This window comes from Malus sylvestris, chromosome 12, assembly GCF_916048215.2.
Source record: "Malus sylvestris chromosome 12, drMalSylv7.2, whole genome shotgun sequence".
In the NCBI taxonomy this organism is placed as follows: domain Eukaryota; kingdom Viridiplantae; phylum Streptophyta; class Magnoliopsida; order Rosales; family Rosaceae; genus Malus; species Malus sylvestris.
This window is the reverse complement of record NC_062271.1, coordinates 9,686,242-9,703,141: the sequence shown is the minus strand read 5'-3', so window position 1 is coordinate 9,703,141 and position 16,900 is coordinate 9,686,242. Positions and strand designations below refer to the sequence as shown.

General features: G+C 37.9%; 1 protein-coding gene across 1 annotated transcript in view; it reads right to left on the bottom strand.

The window, feature by feature from the left end:
* Nucleotides 1–11,457, bottom strand: part of LOC126592769 (uncharacterized) — a 48,959-nt gene extending 37,502 nt beyond the window's left edge. Inside the window, exon 1 of the mRNA XM_050258552.1 lies at nt 11,365–11,457. The gene's annotated coding sequence lies outside the window, so the exon portion shown is untranslated. The remainder of the gene's footprint in view (nt 1–11,364) is intronic.
* Between the last annotated feature and the right edge of the window lie 5,443 nt (nt 11,458–16,900).

Here is a 16,900-nt window from a genome sequence, read left to right as displayed (position 1 = left end):
CGATGAATACTCATTGACACACCCCGACCCGGAATGTCTACTAGGACTTTGAATCGAGTTGTGCTGGCCGACACTTGGAAGGTGATGAAGCCATAAAGTATAGTGATGTGGAAAATGTGAATAAATTTAAACTGAAAAGTGCCTAAATGTAAGAGTGCGCTGTGAGCGAGAATGAACCTATTTCACATGTGATGTCAGAGCATAAGTAAAGTACAGTAGAGTGGATTGAGAATCATACCATCGAAGGTAATCTCCAATACCAAGATTTGCCACGAATCATCGTCGATAAGAAAGCTCAGCTATTAAAACCTGTAGGGGCGAAAAACAAGGGTGAGTAGGCCTATAAATAAAGTTTTATAAAAACAGTTTTGAAAGCGTTATAACTCTTCGCCGTAAAACAAGTATAGTTTCCAAAATATACATACTACGTATAGTATAAAAATACTTACCGTAGCCTACAAAATCTCAAGAATTCATCACGGCACAATATCTCGTAACTAAGGGCAGGATATCCAAAATCACAAAATCTCAACAGTAATATAAGTAAAATTAGGTCCTCAAATCTATGCTAGCACACAAGTTGGAGTCGCCTAATACGACCTGTACGATTGAACTGATGCTCATCAATCTATGCTAGCACACGAGTTAGAGTTACCTAATGCAACCTGTACGACAAGACTGGGTGTAATCATAATATACGCTCTAATGCTACAATCACGTGAAGACTGATGCTATTCGCGGTTACCTACGAGTCGGAGTTGCCTAATGCAACATGTACGACATGACTTAAACCTACTTGGATCCAAGGCGAGCGTGCGGTGCAGAGGTGAACATACACGTGAAAGACTGACCCTAGCCCTGGGCGAGCACTAACATTGGGGTGCAGCAATGATGAGCATACTACATAAATATAAGCATGCCACAGTGATTCGATAGTTCTAATCAACATACTAACATTAATAGTCATAGATATAATTATGGCATCAAAGATCATAAGCATACCTATGTATCCCGTAGGATGTAGCATATTTCATAAATTCCGTCATTTCACTAATTATTATAAACTTTAGTCTAATCCAGGCGTACGTAAGAAATTCTTTTTCAAAAGCATAAATGGAAACTATCAATCACATATATATACTATAAAAAGGAAAAGACCCACTCACCTGAAGTTTATGCTACAACTCCCTAGCACGAATATCGAGGCCCCACGAACGATCGTCGCCTAGAACAAATATCAAATCACATCTCAGAATTCTTATCGATAGAACACATAACTTACATAAAACAGATCCCCAAGGACGCTTTAGGATGATTTGTAACCCATTGATCAAAAGTCAACCGTCGGTCAAAGATCGATGGTAGGATCCACAATCAAAATTAATTTGATACGGAAGATCCGCACCTCGGATTTTCGATGCGTAACTTCCCAAGAGTTTCAATAAGCTTCTAGAACAACATCCTAAAGTTTCGAAACGATTCAACGGTCAGATCTCCGCCAATTGCCAATAATAAGTGGCGGCTGACATTTAGATTTACAAATTTAGAAAACCCATCCGGGAAGATCCGTACGTAAGATTTCTAATCTGTCAGTTCCTAAAGTATTCGTGGGATATAACGAACGCGCATTTGTCAAGCTTTCGAACTTATGCAAATAAAAACATATAATATGCTAGTAAGACATTAATAATGTGTTCTCAAATGATCAAAAGCTTCTTTGGTGTAAAAAATACACTATTTTTGTATTTGGAGTGTATTTGCATTGTTTTAAGCATTCGTGGGATAAAATGAGCGTGCGTTTGACACGCTTTGGAGTTAAAGCAAATAAACACATATAATATGCTACTAACAGATTAATAATGAGTTTTCAATAGATCAAATGCTTAGTTGGTGTCAAAATTACACTAATTTTGTATTTGGATTGTATTTGCACTATTTTAAGCATTTGTGGGATAAAACGAGCGTGCGTTTGACACGGTTTGGAGCTTAAGCAAATAAACACATATAATACGCTTCTAAGACATTAATAATGTGTTCTCAAATGATCAAATGGTTATTTGGTGTCAAGTGTATTTACAGTGTTTTAAGCATTTATGGGATATAACGAGCGTGCGTTTGTCACGCTTTTGAATTTAGCTAATAAGCACATATAATATGCTACTAAGACATTAATAATGAGTTCTCAAAAGATGAAATACTTATTTCGTGTCAAAAGTGCACTATTTTTGTATTTGGTTCACATTTGCACCGTTTTAAGCATTCGTGGGATAAAATGAGCATGCGTTTGACACGGTTGGGAGCTTAAGAAATAAACACATATAGTACGCTTCTAAGACATTAATAATGTGTTCTCAAAAGATCAAATGGTTATTTGGTGTCAAGTGTATTTACAGTGTTTTAAGCATTTATGGGATATAACGAGCGTGCGTTTGTCACGCTTTTGAAATTTAGCTAATAAGCACACATAATATGCTACTAAGACATTAATAATGAGTTCTCAAAAGATGAAATACTTATTTCGTGTCAAAAGTGCACTATTTTTGTATTTGGTTCACATTTGCACCGTTTTAAGCATTCGTGTGATAAAACGAGCGTGCGTTTGACACACTTTGGAGCTTAAGTAGGTAAACATATATAATACGGTACTAAGACATTAATAATGAGCTCTCAAATGATCAAATGCATTTTTGATGTCACAAGTACGCTATTTTTGTATTTGGAGTGTATTTGCACCTTTTTAAGCATTCGTGGGACATAAAGAGCGTTCGTTTGTCACGCTTTGAAACTTAAACAAATAAACACATGTAATATGGTACTAAGACATTAATAATGAGATCTCAAAAGATCAAATGCTTATTTGGTGTCCAAAATATGCTATTTTTGTATTTGGAGTGTATTTGCACTGTTTTAAGCATTCGTGGGATATAACGAACGTGAATTTGTCAAGCTTTCAAACTTAAGCAAATAAACACTTTATTGTCAAAAGTACACTATTCTTCAATTGGGAGTGTATTTGCACAGTTTTAAGCATTCGTGGGATATACCGAGCGTGCATTTGACACGCTTTGGAACTTAAGAAAATAAACACATATAATATGCTACCAAGACATTAATAACGAGTTCTCAAAAGATCAAATGCTTAATTGGTATAAAAAATACACTATTTTTGAATTTGGAGTGTATTTGAACCTTTTTAAGCATTCGTGGGATATAACGAACGTGCATTTGTCAAGCTTTCGAACTTAAGCAAGTAAACACACATAATACAGTACTACGACATTAATAATGAGTTCTCAAATGACCAAATGCTTTTTTAGTGTCAAAAGTACACTATTTTACCATTTGGAGTGTATTTACACTGTTTTATGCATTCATGGGATATAACGAGCGTGCATTTGACACGCTTTGGAACTTAAGCAAATAAACACATAATTTATGCTACTAAGACATTAATAATGTGTTCTCAAATGATCAAATAATATTTGGTGTCAAAAGTACACTTTTTTTGTATTTGGAATGTATTTACACTATTTTAAGTATTCGTGGGATAAAATGAGCGTGCGTTTGACACGCTTTGGAGTTTAAGCAAATAAACACATAGAATACACTACTAAGATATTAATAATGAGTTGTCAATAGATCAAATGCTTATTTGGTGTCAAAATTACACTATTTATGTATTTTGATTGTATTTGCACTATTTTAAGCATTCGTGGGAATAAAACTAGCGTGCGTTTGACACACTTTAGAGCTTAAGCAAATAAACACATATAATACGCTTCTAAGACATTAATAATGTGTTCTTAAAAGATCAAATGCTTATTTGGTGACAAAACTGCACTACTTTTGTATTTGCAGTGTTTTAAACATTTCTGGGATATAACGAGCGTGCATTTGTCACGCTTTGGAACTTAGAAAATAAGCACATATAATACGTTATTAAGACATTAATAATGAGTTCTCAAAAGATGAAATTCTTATTTGGTGTAAAAAGTACACTATTTTTGTGTTTGGAGTACATTTCCACCGTTTTAAGCATTCGTGTGATAAAACAAGTGTGCGTTTGACACACTGTGGAATTTAAGCAAGTAAACACATATAATATGGTACTAAGACATTAATTGTGAGTTCTCAAATGATCAAATGCATTTTTGGTGTCAAAAGTATGCTATTTTTGTATTTGTAGTGTATTTGCACCGTTTTAAGCATTCGTGGGACATAAAGAGCGTGGGTTTGTCACGCTTTGGATTAAACAAATAAACACATATAATACGCTACTAAGACATTAATAATGAAGTCTCAAAAGATCAAATGCTTATTTGGTGTAAAAAATACACTTTTTTTGTATTTGGAGTCTATTTGCATCGTTTTAAGCATTCGTGGGATATAACGAGCGTGTATCTGTCAAGCTTTCGAACTTAAACAAATAAACACATATAATACACTACTAAGACATTAATAATGTGTTTTCAAAATATCAAAAGCTTCTTTGGTGTCAAAAGAACAATATTTTTGTATTTGGAGTGTATTTGCACTGTTTGAAGCATTCGTGGGACATAACATGCGTGCATTTGTGACGCTTTCGAACTTAAGCAAATAAACACGTATAATACAGTACTAAGACATTAATAATGAGTTCCCAAAAGATCAAATGCTTATTTGGTGTAAAAAATATGCTATTTTTGTATTTGGAGTGTATTTGCACCTTTTTAAACATTCATGGGATATGACGAACTTGCATTTGTCAGGCTTTTGAACTAAAGCAAATAAACACACATAATATGCTACTAGGACATTAGTAAAGTGTCCTCAAAAGATCAAAAGCTTCTTTGGTGTCAAAAGTACACTATTTTTGTATTTGGAGTTGTTGACCCTAAAAACTACCAAGCTTACGTGGCGCGCTGGCCGAGTAACTAATGAGCTAACTACGTCTTTCAGCTGTGTGCGGGGTGTGCCAACATGATGGCTGAGCTCGGTCGGTGAGTGAAATATGTGGATGTGGCATTGAGCGCTATGCTGACTTCTTGATCTTACGACTGCAGCTGAGGAATGAACACGCCTCGGCCTTCGAGTTCTAGAGCCTGAATACAAGGCTGCTAGTTCTACGAAGTGCAAAATCAAATTCGGCTGTCAATGTGCCGAATGTAGTAACCTGGTAACACTTCACTTTGCCATGAAGGCTAATGAGATGACCTCTGCCAATAAGGATTCAAAAACCCTTCTCAACCGAGACTTGGATAGTTAATCAGTCGGCCTTGACGCAGTGCTGTTTTCCAAACTGAAGGTGCTCTACAGTAGGCTGATTCTACGGCAACAGTGCTATTTTCCAAATTGAAGATGTCACCGGTTGCCTTCACAGTGTTGTTTTCCAAACTAAAGATGTGTTGGCGAGAAAGGGGAAAAGAATAAAGTTCTCAAGGTTGTTGAAAGGTTTCGCATAGAGCAAATTTGCGCAGGGCAGTTTGTGTGCTGAATTGGAGGGGGGCCTCGTGAGTCGTTCATGCTTCTGTATTTATAAAACATATTTACCTTGGCAAGGCCTGATGATTACGTAAAGTTCCTTTGCAACTCAAACTAGTGAAGTTGATCCGTGCCTTAGGCTAAAGGCTTATCCCCATATCCAAAACTTATCACCCCAACACAAGTTTATCTCCATGCAATCACCTCACCAATCATATCCATCATGTATATTTCCCTTAACGAAGACCACATGCATGCATGATGATTCCTTCACCAACTTAAACTTTGAAAAGTAATTATAACTGAAGAAATATAATCACCAAATCCCAAGACAAAGCCACGTGCCACAACCCCACCCATGAATTCCAAGTCAATTTGAATTATACCAGCCATTAATGAAATCACATCATCTCAGACCTAGACTCCCACATTTGCATGCAATTCCATCCCTTGACCCCATATTCTCATCCTTATTTTCCTTATTCCCTTATCTAACCAATATTCCACGTCTGCAAGGAAATTGTTGTTTTGGTTAGATGGGAAAATAATATTCTTTCATTCATATTCTTATCTCTTCAACAACCGTCTGATAACACCCCATCGCCTTTTCAATTATCTTCTAGAAAAATATGAAGTCCAACAGTCTAGAGCCCACTTATCTAACGGTCTTGATTGCTCGAGTCAATATTGTAAATTTGGTTCCAAATAGGAGTGTATTTGCACTATTTTAATCATTCATGGGATAAAACGAGCGTGCGTTTGACACGCTTTGGAGCTTAAGCAAATAAACACATATAATACGCTACTAAGAGATTAATAATGAGTTGTCAAAATATCAAATGCTTTTAAGTACACTATTTTTGTATTTGGAGTTTATTTGCACTGTTTTAAGAATTTGTGGGATAAAATGAGCGTGCGTTTGACACGGTTTGGAGCTTAAGCAAATAAACACATATAATACACTTCTAAGACACTAATAATGTGTTTTCAAAAGATCAAATACTTTTTTAGTGTCAAAAGAACACTATTTTTGTATTTGGAGTGTGTTTGTACCATTTTAAGCATTCTTGGGACATAACGAGCGTGCGTTTGTCAATCTTTGGAACTCAAGCAAATAAACACATATAATACGCTACTAAGACATTAATAATGAATTCTCAAAAGATCAAATGCTTATTTGGTTTCAAAAGTACACTATTTTTCTATTTGGAGTGTACTTGCACTGTTTTCAACATTCGTGGGATAAAACCATCGTGCGTTTGACATGCTTTGGAACTGAAGCAAACAAACACATATAATACGCTACTAAGATATTAATAATGAGTTCTCAAAAGATCAAATGCTTATTTGGTGTCAAAAGTACACTATTTTTGCATTTTGAGTGCATTTGCATACTTTTAAGTATTTGTGGGATAAAACGAGTGTGCGTTCGACCCGCTTTGGAACTTAAGCAAATAAACACATATAATACGCTTCTAAGACACTAATAATGAGTTCTCTAAAGATCAAATTGTTATTAGGTCTCAAAAGTACACTATTTTTATATTTGGAGTGTATTTCCACAGTTTTAAGCATTCGTTAGATAAAACGAGCGAGCGTTTGACATGGTTTGGAACATAAGAGTTCTCTAAAGATCAAATTCTCATTAGGTGTCAAAAGTACACTATTTTATATTTGGAGTGTATTTGCACTGTTTTAAGCATTTGTAGGATAAAACGATCGTGCTTTTGACACAGTTTCGAACTTAAGCAAACAAACACATATAATACGCTACTAAGACATTAGTAATGAGTTCTCAAACGATGAATTGCTTATTTGGTGTCAAAAGTACCCTATTTTTGTATTTTGAGTGTATTTGCATTGTTTTAAGCATTCGTAGGATAAAATGATCGTGCGTTTGACATGCTTTGGAACATAAGCAAACAAACACATATAATAAGCTACTAAGACATTAATAATGAGTTCTCAAAAGATCAAATGCTTATTTGGTGTAAAAAATACACTATTTTTGTATTTTGAATGTATTTGCATTGTTTTAAGCATTCATGCGATAAAACCAATGTGCGTTTGACACACTTTGGAACTTAAGCAAAAAAACACATATAATACGCTACTAAGACATTAATAAGTGTTCTCAAAAGATCAAATGCTTATTTGGTGTGAAAAGTACACTATTTTGAGTGTATTTGCACTATTTTAAGCATTCGTGGGATAAAACCATCGTGCGTTTGACACGCTTTGGAGCTTAAGCAAACCAACACATATAATACGCTACTAAGATATTAATAACGAGTTCACAAAGATCAAATAAATATTTGGTGTAAAAAGTACACTATTTTTGTATTTTGAGTGTATTTGCACAGTTTTAAGTATTCGTGGGATAAAACGAGTGTGCGTTTGACCCGCTTTGGAACTTAAGCAAATAAACACAAATAATACGTTACTAAAACATTAATAATGAGTTCTCTAAAGATCAAATTCTTATTAAGACTCAAAAGTACACTATTTTTATATTTGGAATGTATTTCCACAGTTGTAAGCATTCGTTGGATAAAACGAGCGTGCATCTGACATGCTTTGAAACTTAAGCAAACAAACACATATAATATGCTACTAAGACATTAATAATGAGTTCTCTAAAGATCAAATTCTCATTAGGTGTCAAAAGTGCACTATTTTTATATTTGGAGTGAATTTGCATAGTTTTACGCATTCATTGGATAAAACGAGCATGCGTTTGACACGATTTGGAACTGAAGCAGACAAACACATATAATACGCTACTAAAACATTAATAATCAGTTCTTAAAAGATTAAATGCTTATTTGGTGTCAAAAGTCAAAAGTACACTATTTTTGTATTTTGAGTGTATTTGCATGGTTTTAATCATTCGTGGGATAAAACCATCATGCGTTTGACACGCTTTGGAACTTAAGCAAACAAACACATATAATACGCTACGAAGACATTAATAATGAGTTCTCTAAAGAACAAATTCTTATTTGGTGTCAACAGTACGCTATTTTTTTTATTTGGAGTGTATTTGCACAGTTTTAAGCATTCGTTGGATAAAACGAGCGTGCGTTTGACACGCTTTCGAATTTAAGCGAACAAACACATATAATACGTTACTAAGACATTAATAATGAGTTCTTAAAAGTACACTATTTTTGCATTTCGAGTGTTTTTGCACAGTTTTAAGCATTCGTTGGATAAAACGAGCGTGCGTTTCACACACTTTGGAACTTAGGAAAATAAACACATATAATACGCTACTAAGACATTAAATGCTTATTGGTGTCAAAAGTACACTATTTTTGTATTTTGAGTGTATTTGCACAGTTTTAAGCATTCTTTGGATAAAACGAGTGTGCGTTTGACATGGTTTGGAACTTAAGCAAACAAACACATATAATACACTGCCGAAACATTAGTAATGAGTTCTTAAAAGATCAAATGCTTATTTGTGGTCAAAAGTACACTATTTTTGAATTTTTAGTGTATTTGCACTGTTTTAAGCATTCGTGGGATAAAACCATCGTGCGTTTGACACGCTTTGGAACTTAAGCAAAAAAACACATATAACACGCTACGAAGACATTAATAATGAGTTCCGTAACGATCAAATTCTTAGTAGGTGTCAAAAGTACACTATTTTTATTTTTGGAGTGTATTTGCACAGTTTTCAGCATTTGTTGGATTAAACGAGCATGCGTTTGACATGCTTTGGAACTAAAGTAAACAAACACATGTAATACGATACTAAGATATTAATAATGAGTTCTTAAAAAATCAAATGCTTATTTGGCGTCAAAAGTACACTATCTTTGCATTTTGAGTGTATTTGCACTGTTTTTAGCAATCGTGGGATAAATCGATCGTCCGTTTACCAAGCTTTGGAACTTAACCAAACAAACACACACAATACACTACAAATCCTTTCATAATGATTTCTTAGAAGATCAAATGCTTATTTTGGGTAAAAAAAACACTATTTTTGTATTTTGAGTTTATTTACACCATTTTAAGCATTAGTGGGATAAAACGTTCTTGCGTTTCACACGCTTTGGAACTTTAGCAAAAAAACACACATAATACCAGACTAAGACATTAATAATGAGTTCTCAAGAGACCAAATGCTTATTTGGGGTCAAAAGTACACTATTTTTGTATTTGGAGTGTATTTGTAAAGTTTTAAGCACTCGGTTGATAAAACGAGCGTGTGTTTGACAGGCTTTGGAACTTTCGAAAACAAACACATATAAGGTGCTACTAAGACATTAATAATCAGTTCTCAAAAGATTAAATGCTTATTTGGTGTCAAAAGTACCCTATTTTTGTATTTGAGTGTATTTGCACGGTTTTAAGCATTCGTGGGATAAAACCATCGTGCGTTTGACACGCTTTGGAACTTAAGAAAACAAACACATATAATATTCTATGAAGACATTAATAATGAGTTCTCTAAAGATCAAATTCTTATTTGGTGTCAAAAGTGCCCTATTTTTATAATTGGAGTGTATTTGCGCAGTTTTAAGCATTCGTTTGATAAAATGAGCGTGCTTTTTACACGCTTCGGAACTTAACCAAACAAAAAATATAATATGCTACTATGACATTAATAATGATTCCTCAAGAGATGAATTGCTTATTTGGTGTTAAAAGTACTCTATTTTTATATTCTGAGTGTATTTGCACTGATTTAAGCATTCGTGGGATAAAACGATCGTTCATTTGACACGCTTTGCAGCTTAAGCAAACAAACACAAATATAATGCTACTAAGACATTAATAATGATTTCTTAAAAGATCAAATGCTTATTTGGTGTCAAAAGTACACTATTTTTGTATATTGAGTGTATTTGCATTATTTTAAGCATTTGTTGGTTAAAACAAGCATGCGTTTGACACGCTTTGGAACTTAAGTAAACAAACACACATAAAACACTACTAAGACATTAATAATGAGTTCTCAAATGATCAAATGCTTATTTGGTGTCAAAAGTACACTACTTTTGTATTTGGAGTGTATTTGCACTGTTTTAAGCATTTTTTGGATAAAACGAGCTTGCGTTTGACACGCTTTAAAACTTAAGCAAACAAACACATATAATATGAGACTAAGACACTAATAATTAGTTATCTAAAGATCAAATGCTTATTTGGTGTCAAAAGTACACTATTTTTGTATTTTGAGTGTATTTGCACTGTTGTAAGCATTCGCGGGATAAAACGATCGTGCGTTCGACACGCTTTGGCACTTAAGCAAACAAACACATATAATACACTACTAAGATATTAATAATGAGTTCTCAGAGGATCAAATGCTTATTTGGTGTCAAAAGTACACTATTTTTGTATTGGGAGTGTATATGCACTGTTTTAAGCATTTTTTGATAAAACGAGCTTGCGTTTGGCATGCTTCGAAACTTGAGCAAACAAACACATATAATATATGACTAAGACATTAATAATTAGTTCTCTAAAGATCAAATGCTTCTTTGGTGTCAAAAGTACACTATTTTTGTATTTTGAATGTATTTGCGCTATTGTAAGCATTCGTGGGATAAAACGATCGTGCGTTTGACACGCTTTGGAACTTACTTTTTCAAGAATAAGCCTATGGAAAGTTACTTCTTCAAAAGCAAAAGTATCTCATATCATCTCTTCTCCATATCCTTGTTGTTGTTTACGACATAAGGAGAAGGAGAACAATCAACCAGAAGTCGAAGTCGAACCTCCGATCCAGGTTGCTTGCTTGGAAGTCTGATTGCTTACTTTGTCTGTTACCTCATTCGGCAAATCTCCTAGCTCGGCGACTTGGGGGACTCCTACTATAGGGTTTGTATAGCACTTGACCAAGCTCGAAACTACAAGTAAGCTTCAAGTGAATTGATACATTACCTTGTGCATCTTCATCGGTTAAAGATACCACCCCTGGATGGAGGAAAAGTACTTTCAGAGAAGATGCCACATCTACATATGAGACAGATAAGGCAACTGAAAATGATACCACACTTCGGTACTTAGAAGTTTCGTGATTACTCAATGGCTTGGATCTTGCAAGTCCCCAACCGAGGAGCTTCCTTCACTCGGGAACTTAGGGGAGCATTATTTGTACCATACATGACCAATCCCGAAACTACTGAGCACCGGTCAACGTTATACCGTCAAGGACCCATAAGAGTTTCCTTCCAGCCAGGAGGCCAATCATAGCGCGACATGTGTCGACATTAGAAGCTAATCATAGCGCGACAAGTGTCAAAATCAGAAGCCAATCACAACACGACACGTGTCAATGTCAGAATGAAACTAGAAACTCGCTTCTATAAATAGAGAACATTCTCTCACAATATTTCCTAATGTCATTTGTACTAAATCATTCACTAGTACTCACTAAAGGAGAGCTTGAACCTATGTACTTGTGTAAACCCTTCACAATTAATGAGAACTCCTCTACTCCGTGGACGTAGCCAATTTGGGTGAACCACGTACATCTTGTGTTTACTTCCCTATCCCTATCCATTTACATACTTATCCACACTAGTGACCGGAGCAACCTAGCGTGGGTCACAAATTTAACACTTTATGTTGTACCAAAGTCCTCATTGATTTTGTGCATCAACATTTGGCGCTGTCTGTGGGAATGACACTTATTCCCACTCTCTTCAACTTTGTTAAGCTGGTTTCCATCATTCGTACAATCGCTTTGTTAAGCGAAGGAAGCCACAACACATAGAACGACACCCCATTTGTACCTAGTGCGAATCAATGAAAGAAAGAACAAAAGAAGTTTGCTCTTCAAGCTAAAGTCGATGAGCTGCAGGCTCAGAACAACAAGATAGCGATGAAGAATGAGATCCTCCAAGAGCAGTATGAGAAGGTCTTCGAGATGCTCCACAAGGCTAGATATACTAAAACACACAGGCTCATCACCCCTGTGGAAGTCAACCATCAACTGGGTGCCTCCAACACGGAGGGTCATTTGCCCTCGACATGGGTATTCCTGTTGAGGAGCGAGCTACTCATCGAAATGGCGACCAACATGAGACTTCTCTCAACCCAGCTGCTTCAACCCAAAGCAGAAGAAGTGGAGGAAGACACCTCCTTACAGAAGGAGTGGAAGGATCGAAAGTCGTCTTTCGCAACTGTCGAGACTTCCAAAAGTAACGTCGAGACAATCCCATCTATGTAAGCTCAAAGATCAATGACCCAAAGGTCTCTGAAAGACTCGGTCCCCTCCCATGTCCCAGGCCGGCTACCAATTTAGGGAAGGGGTAACAAGTCTTAGAGAAACACAAAGGTATAGGGGACTCAGAGATGTTTTGACAGACATACCTTGGAAGTCAGTACGGCGAGTCCAAGGAAAAATCACATGCTCTTGATCAAACCTTCCTACTTCTAAGAGGAGATGGAGATTTACGAAAGAAAGCTCCAGTAGTACATGACTCCACTCAGGACCCTCTTGTCCTATAGCTCCTTAAGGAAGTAAACAAGTTGAAGGACGAACGACAAGCTGAGATACCTGATTGGAACCAACCTAGACCTGACCCTCTTACAAGGAGGATCCTTGACACCCTCTCCAAGCAAAGACAAAGTAGAAGCTTGGCTTGCAACTCTATACTGGAAATGAAGACCCGATTGAACACCTTAACCTCTTTAAGTCCACTATGGCATACCGGATGCACACCAACGAAGAGCGATGTCTTCTCTTCCCCTCCACCCTCTCTGTTGGAGCTCTAAACTGATATTGCCGTCTTCCACCTGAGACGGTAGACTCATTTGAGGAATTGAGGAAACTGTTTGTTTCTCAACACATTTTCCAGACTGATCGCTTGCACTCTGTGGATGACTTGTACACTATTCGCCAGAAGCCAGACGAGTCATTACGTATGTATGCTGGCCGCTTCAGCCATGAGTATTCTCGTTGTGCCGAGGCAGACGACAAGACTGCCCACAAAGCCTTCACGGCAGGCTTACGTGACTGTTTCTTTAAGTACATGATCAATGCCAACACTTGGAAGACTTACTCTGAGGTGATGGCGCAGACTTATAACCATGCCTTCGCCGAGGCAAGGACATACCAAGAGAAACCCCCAAGAACCATCCCCTATCAACAAGTGGGGAGTAGAAGCCAGACCCACCCAAATGAGAAGACCTCAACCTTCCAAACGGCAGCGGTGTCTCCCCCTGCCTTACTTAATACTTTGTCAAGTCAACAGACATATCAATCTCAGGGCAAAAGGAAAGATTTTCATCCTCACCAGTCTCATTTTAGTAAAATGAGTAAGGGACATTATCACGATAACCAAGGGTATCGCCACGATAATGCCCGTCCCTAGGCAGTCAACACAGTGGGCCAAGTACGTGTCAGGACAGGCCCTACCCCAAGGTATGAGATATACACACCTTTGAACGCCACATGCGTGGCCATTTACCCTAGCATAGCACACTTGATACCGAAGCCAATGCCTAGGCGGTCGGGTTATAAGCCCACGAAGAACACGGGCACATTTTGCTGCTACAACAAGCATAACGGCCATGATGGCAAGAAGTGTATCACCCTTCGTGATCATATTGAAGCTTTGGCGCGTGAAGGAAAAATTGATCAATTCCTCCTTCCCCCTTCAAGGGATAACCGTAACCAACGCCAAGTGAATGTGATATATTCCATAAGCGGTGGCACACCCATATATGAATCTTCCAACAGAGCCATGAAAAACAGGGAACGAGCTTTAAGGCCTGGTCACCAAGTGTTTCACGTGGAAGACATCAGGGGAGGCAAGTGTCAAAAGCCTAACTGGGATCCAATATGTTTCTACCCTGAGGAAGAAAGAGATATCATCTACCCTCATAATGACCCATTGATCATGGACGCTCACATAGCCAACTTTGAAGTATGACGAATCCTGATAGACACGGGGGCTTCGATCAATATCATGTTTGTTGAAGCTTTCAGGGCACTTAATGTAGCTGAACACTTGCTCGATTGCTCGATTTCTCCTCTAATAAGCTTCTCTGGTGATATCGTGCAACCTTTAGGGAGCATACACTTACCTTTCACCATTGGTACATGCCCTTACACAGCTACCATTACCACTAACTTCCTGGTGATTGATTGCCCAACAACATACAATGTCATCTTTGGACGCACAGACATCAATAATCTCAAGGCCATGGTATCCACACATATGTTGTTGATGAGATTTCCAACCCCCTATGGCAATGGTTACATCAGAGGAGATCAACTTAGTGCATGGTCATATTACAACACTTCGGTCAAGCAAAAACATCTGCTTGTGCCCAAAGAAACCCTTTCTATACATGACCAAGTCATAAAGACCAGCCCTAACGAAGCCAACTTGGATCTTCACGGTGGCAACAGTCAACCTGACGATCCTTAAGACGACTCTTTCACCCAGCAAGCATAGCCCGCTGAAGAGCTGGAGAAGGTTTGTGTCTCAAAAGAACCACCTTGTCACCACCTATTCGGTTGGCATTGATCTCTTTTTTGCAAGAGAACACTGAGGTTTTCGCCTGGTCATATAAAGACATGCCAGGCATATCGCCCGATATCATATGTCATCGCTTAAGTATTGACCCCAAGACCAAGCCAGTGAGACAGAAGCGAAGATCTTATGACGTTGAACGGTACGAGGCAATGAAGGCAGAAGTTGAAAAACTTAAAGGCATAGGCTTCGTCTGCGAAGTCAATTATACAACGTGGGTAGCAAATGTTGTCATTGTTAAAAAGAATCCGACCAAGGAAAGTCTCCTGCTCCAAAAGGTCTTGTGAAGAATATGTGTCGATTACACTGACCTAAACAAAGGATGCCTGAAGGATAGCTTTCCTCTTCCTATCATAGATAGACTTATAGACTCTACGGCAGGGTGTGAACTCCTGAGCTTCATGCATGCTTACTCAGGATACAACCAAATCCTCATGAACCCTTCGGACCAAGAACATACAACCTTCATTACTGATAGGGGACTATATTGCTATAAAGTCATGCCATTCGGCCTAAAGAATGCAGGAGCGACTTATCAGAGACTAGTCAATTCAATGTTCGTTGAACAAATTGGGAAGAGCATGGAAGTTTATATTGATGATATGCTAGTTAAGAGCAAACATGCAGACCAACACATCACCAACCTATCTGAAACTTTCACCATTCTGAAGAGGTATCGAATGAGGTTGAACCTCAACAAATGTGCCTTCGGCGTAGGCTCTGGAAAATTCTTAGGTTTCATGATAAGCCAACGAGGCATTGAAGCTAATCCATAGAAGATCAAAGCAATCCTCGACATGAAGGAACCGGTAACTTCAAAAGACATCCAGAGCCTTACTGACAAGGTGGCAGCCTTAACTAAGTTCATCTCTAAGGCCACAGATAGATGTGCTCATTTCTTCAAATCACTTAAGGGAAGTAAGAAGTACATTACATGGACTGATGAATGTGCCGAGGCATTCAAGAACCTCAAGGACTACATGAGTAAAGCCCATCTGCTCTCCAAACCTGAGGTTGGTGACACTCTCATTATCTATCTATCGATATCAGCTTCAGCACTAAGTTCCGTTCTCATTCGAAATGATGGTAATGTCGAACGACCTGTCTACTACGCTAGCAATGCCTTACAAAATGCGGAGACACAATACTCCAACATTGAGAAATTGGCTTTAGCATTGGTCATGTCTGCTCGAAAACTTCGCCCTTACTTCCAAGCACACTCCATCATCGTGCTCACCAATCATCATCTTCAACAGACACTCCAAAGTCCTGACACTTCCGGGCGAATGATCAAATGGGCGATAACATTGGGTGAGTTTGACATCTCCTACCAACCAAAGCCAGCTGAGAAGGGCCAAGCAGTGGTAGACTTCATCGCCAACTTCACATATCCTGTTGACATTGTTTCTACGCCTAAAGGAGTGGTTTCATTACCTTCGGAAGCTCAGCAAATAGAACCAACAGCCCCAGCATGGAGTCTATATATTGATGGCTCATCCAACCAACAGGGTTGTGGAGCAGGACTAATCCTTACGACCCCTGACAAAGTGGCGATGGAGTATGCTCTTCGTTTCAAATTCAAGGCGTCGAGCAATGAAGTCGAATATGAAGCCCTCCAAGCAGGCTTATGTTTGGCCAAACACCTTGGGGTTAAACGAATTGATATCTTCAGTGATTCCCAATTGGTGGTTAACCAGGTCACCAACAACTTTGACGCTAAGGATAGCTCCATGGCAGCATATCTGGCACAAACACAATTGTTGCTCAAGCACTTCCACTACCAGATCACCCAAATTCCTCGAGCGGCAAACAGTCATGCAGATGCTTTGACTCACCTCGCCTCAACGGTGGAAGACAAGATTGGGAGAAAAATTGAGGTCGAATTGTTGGCAGCACTTTACAATGGCTGCGAAAGTGTGCAATTTACAACA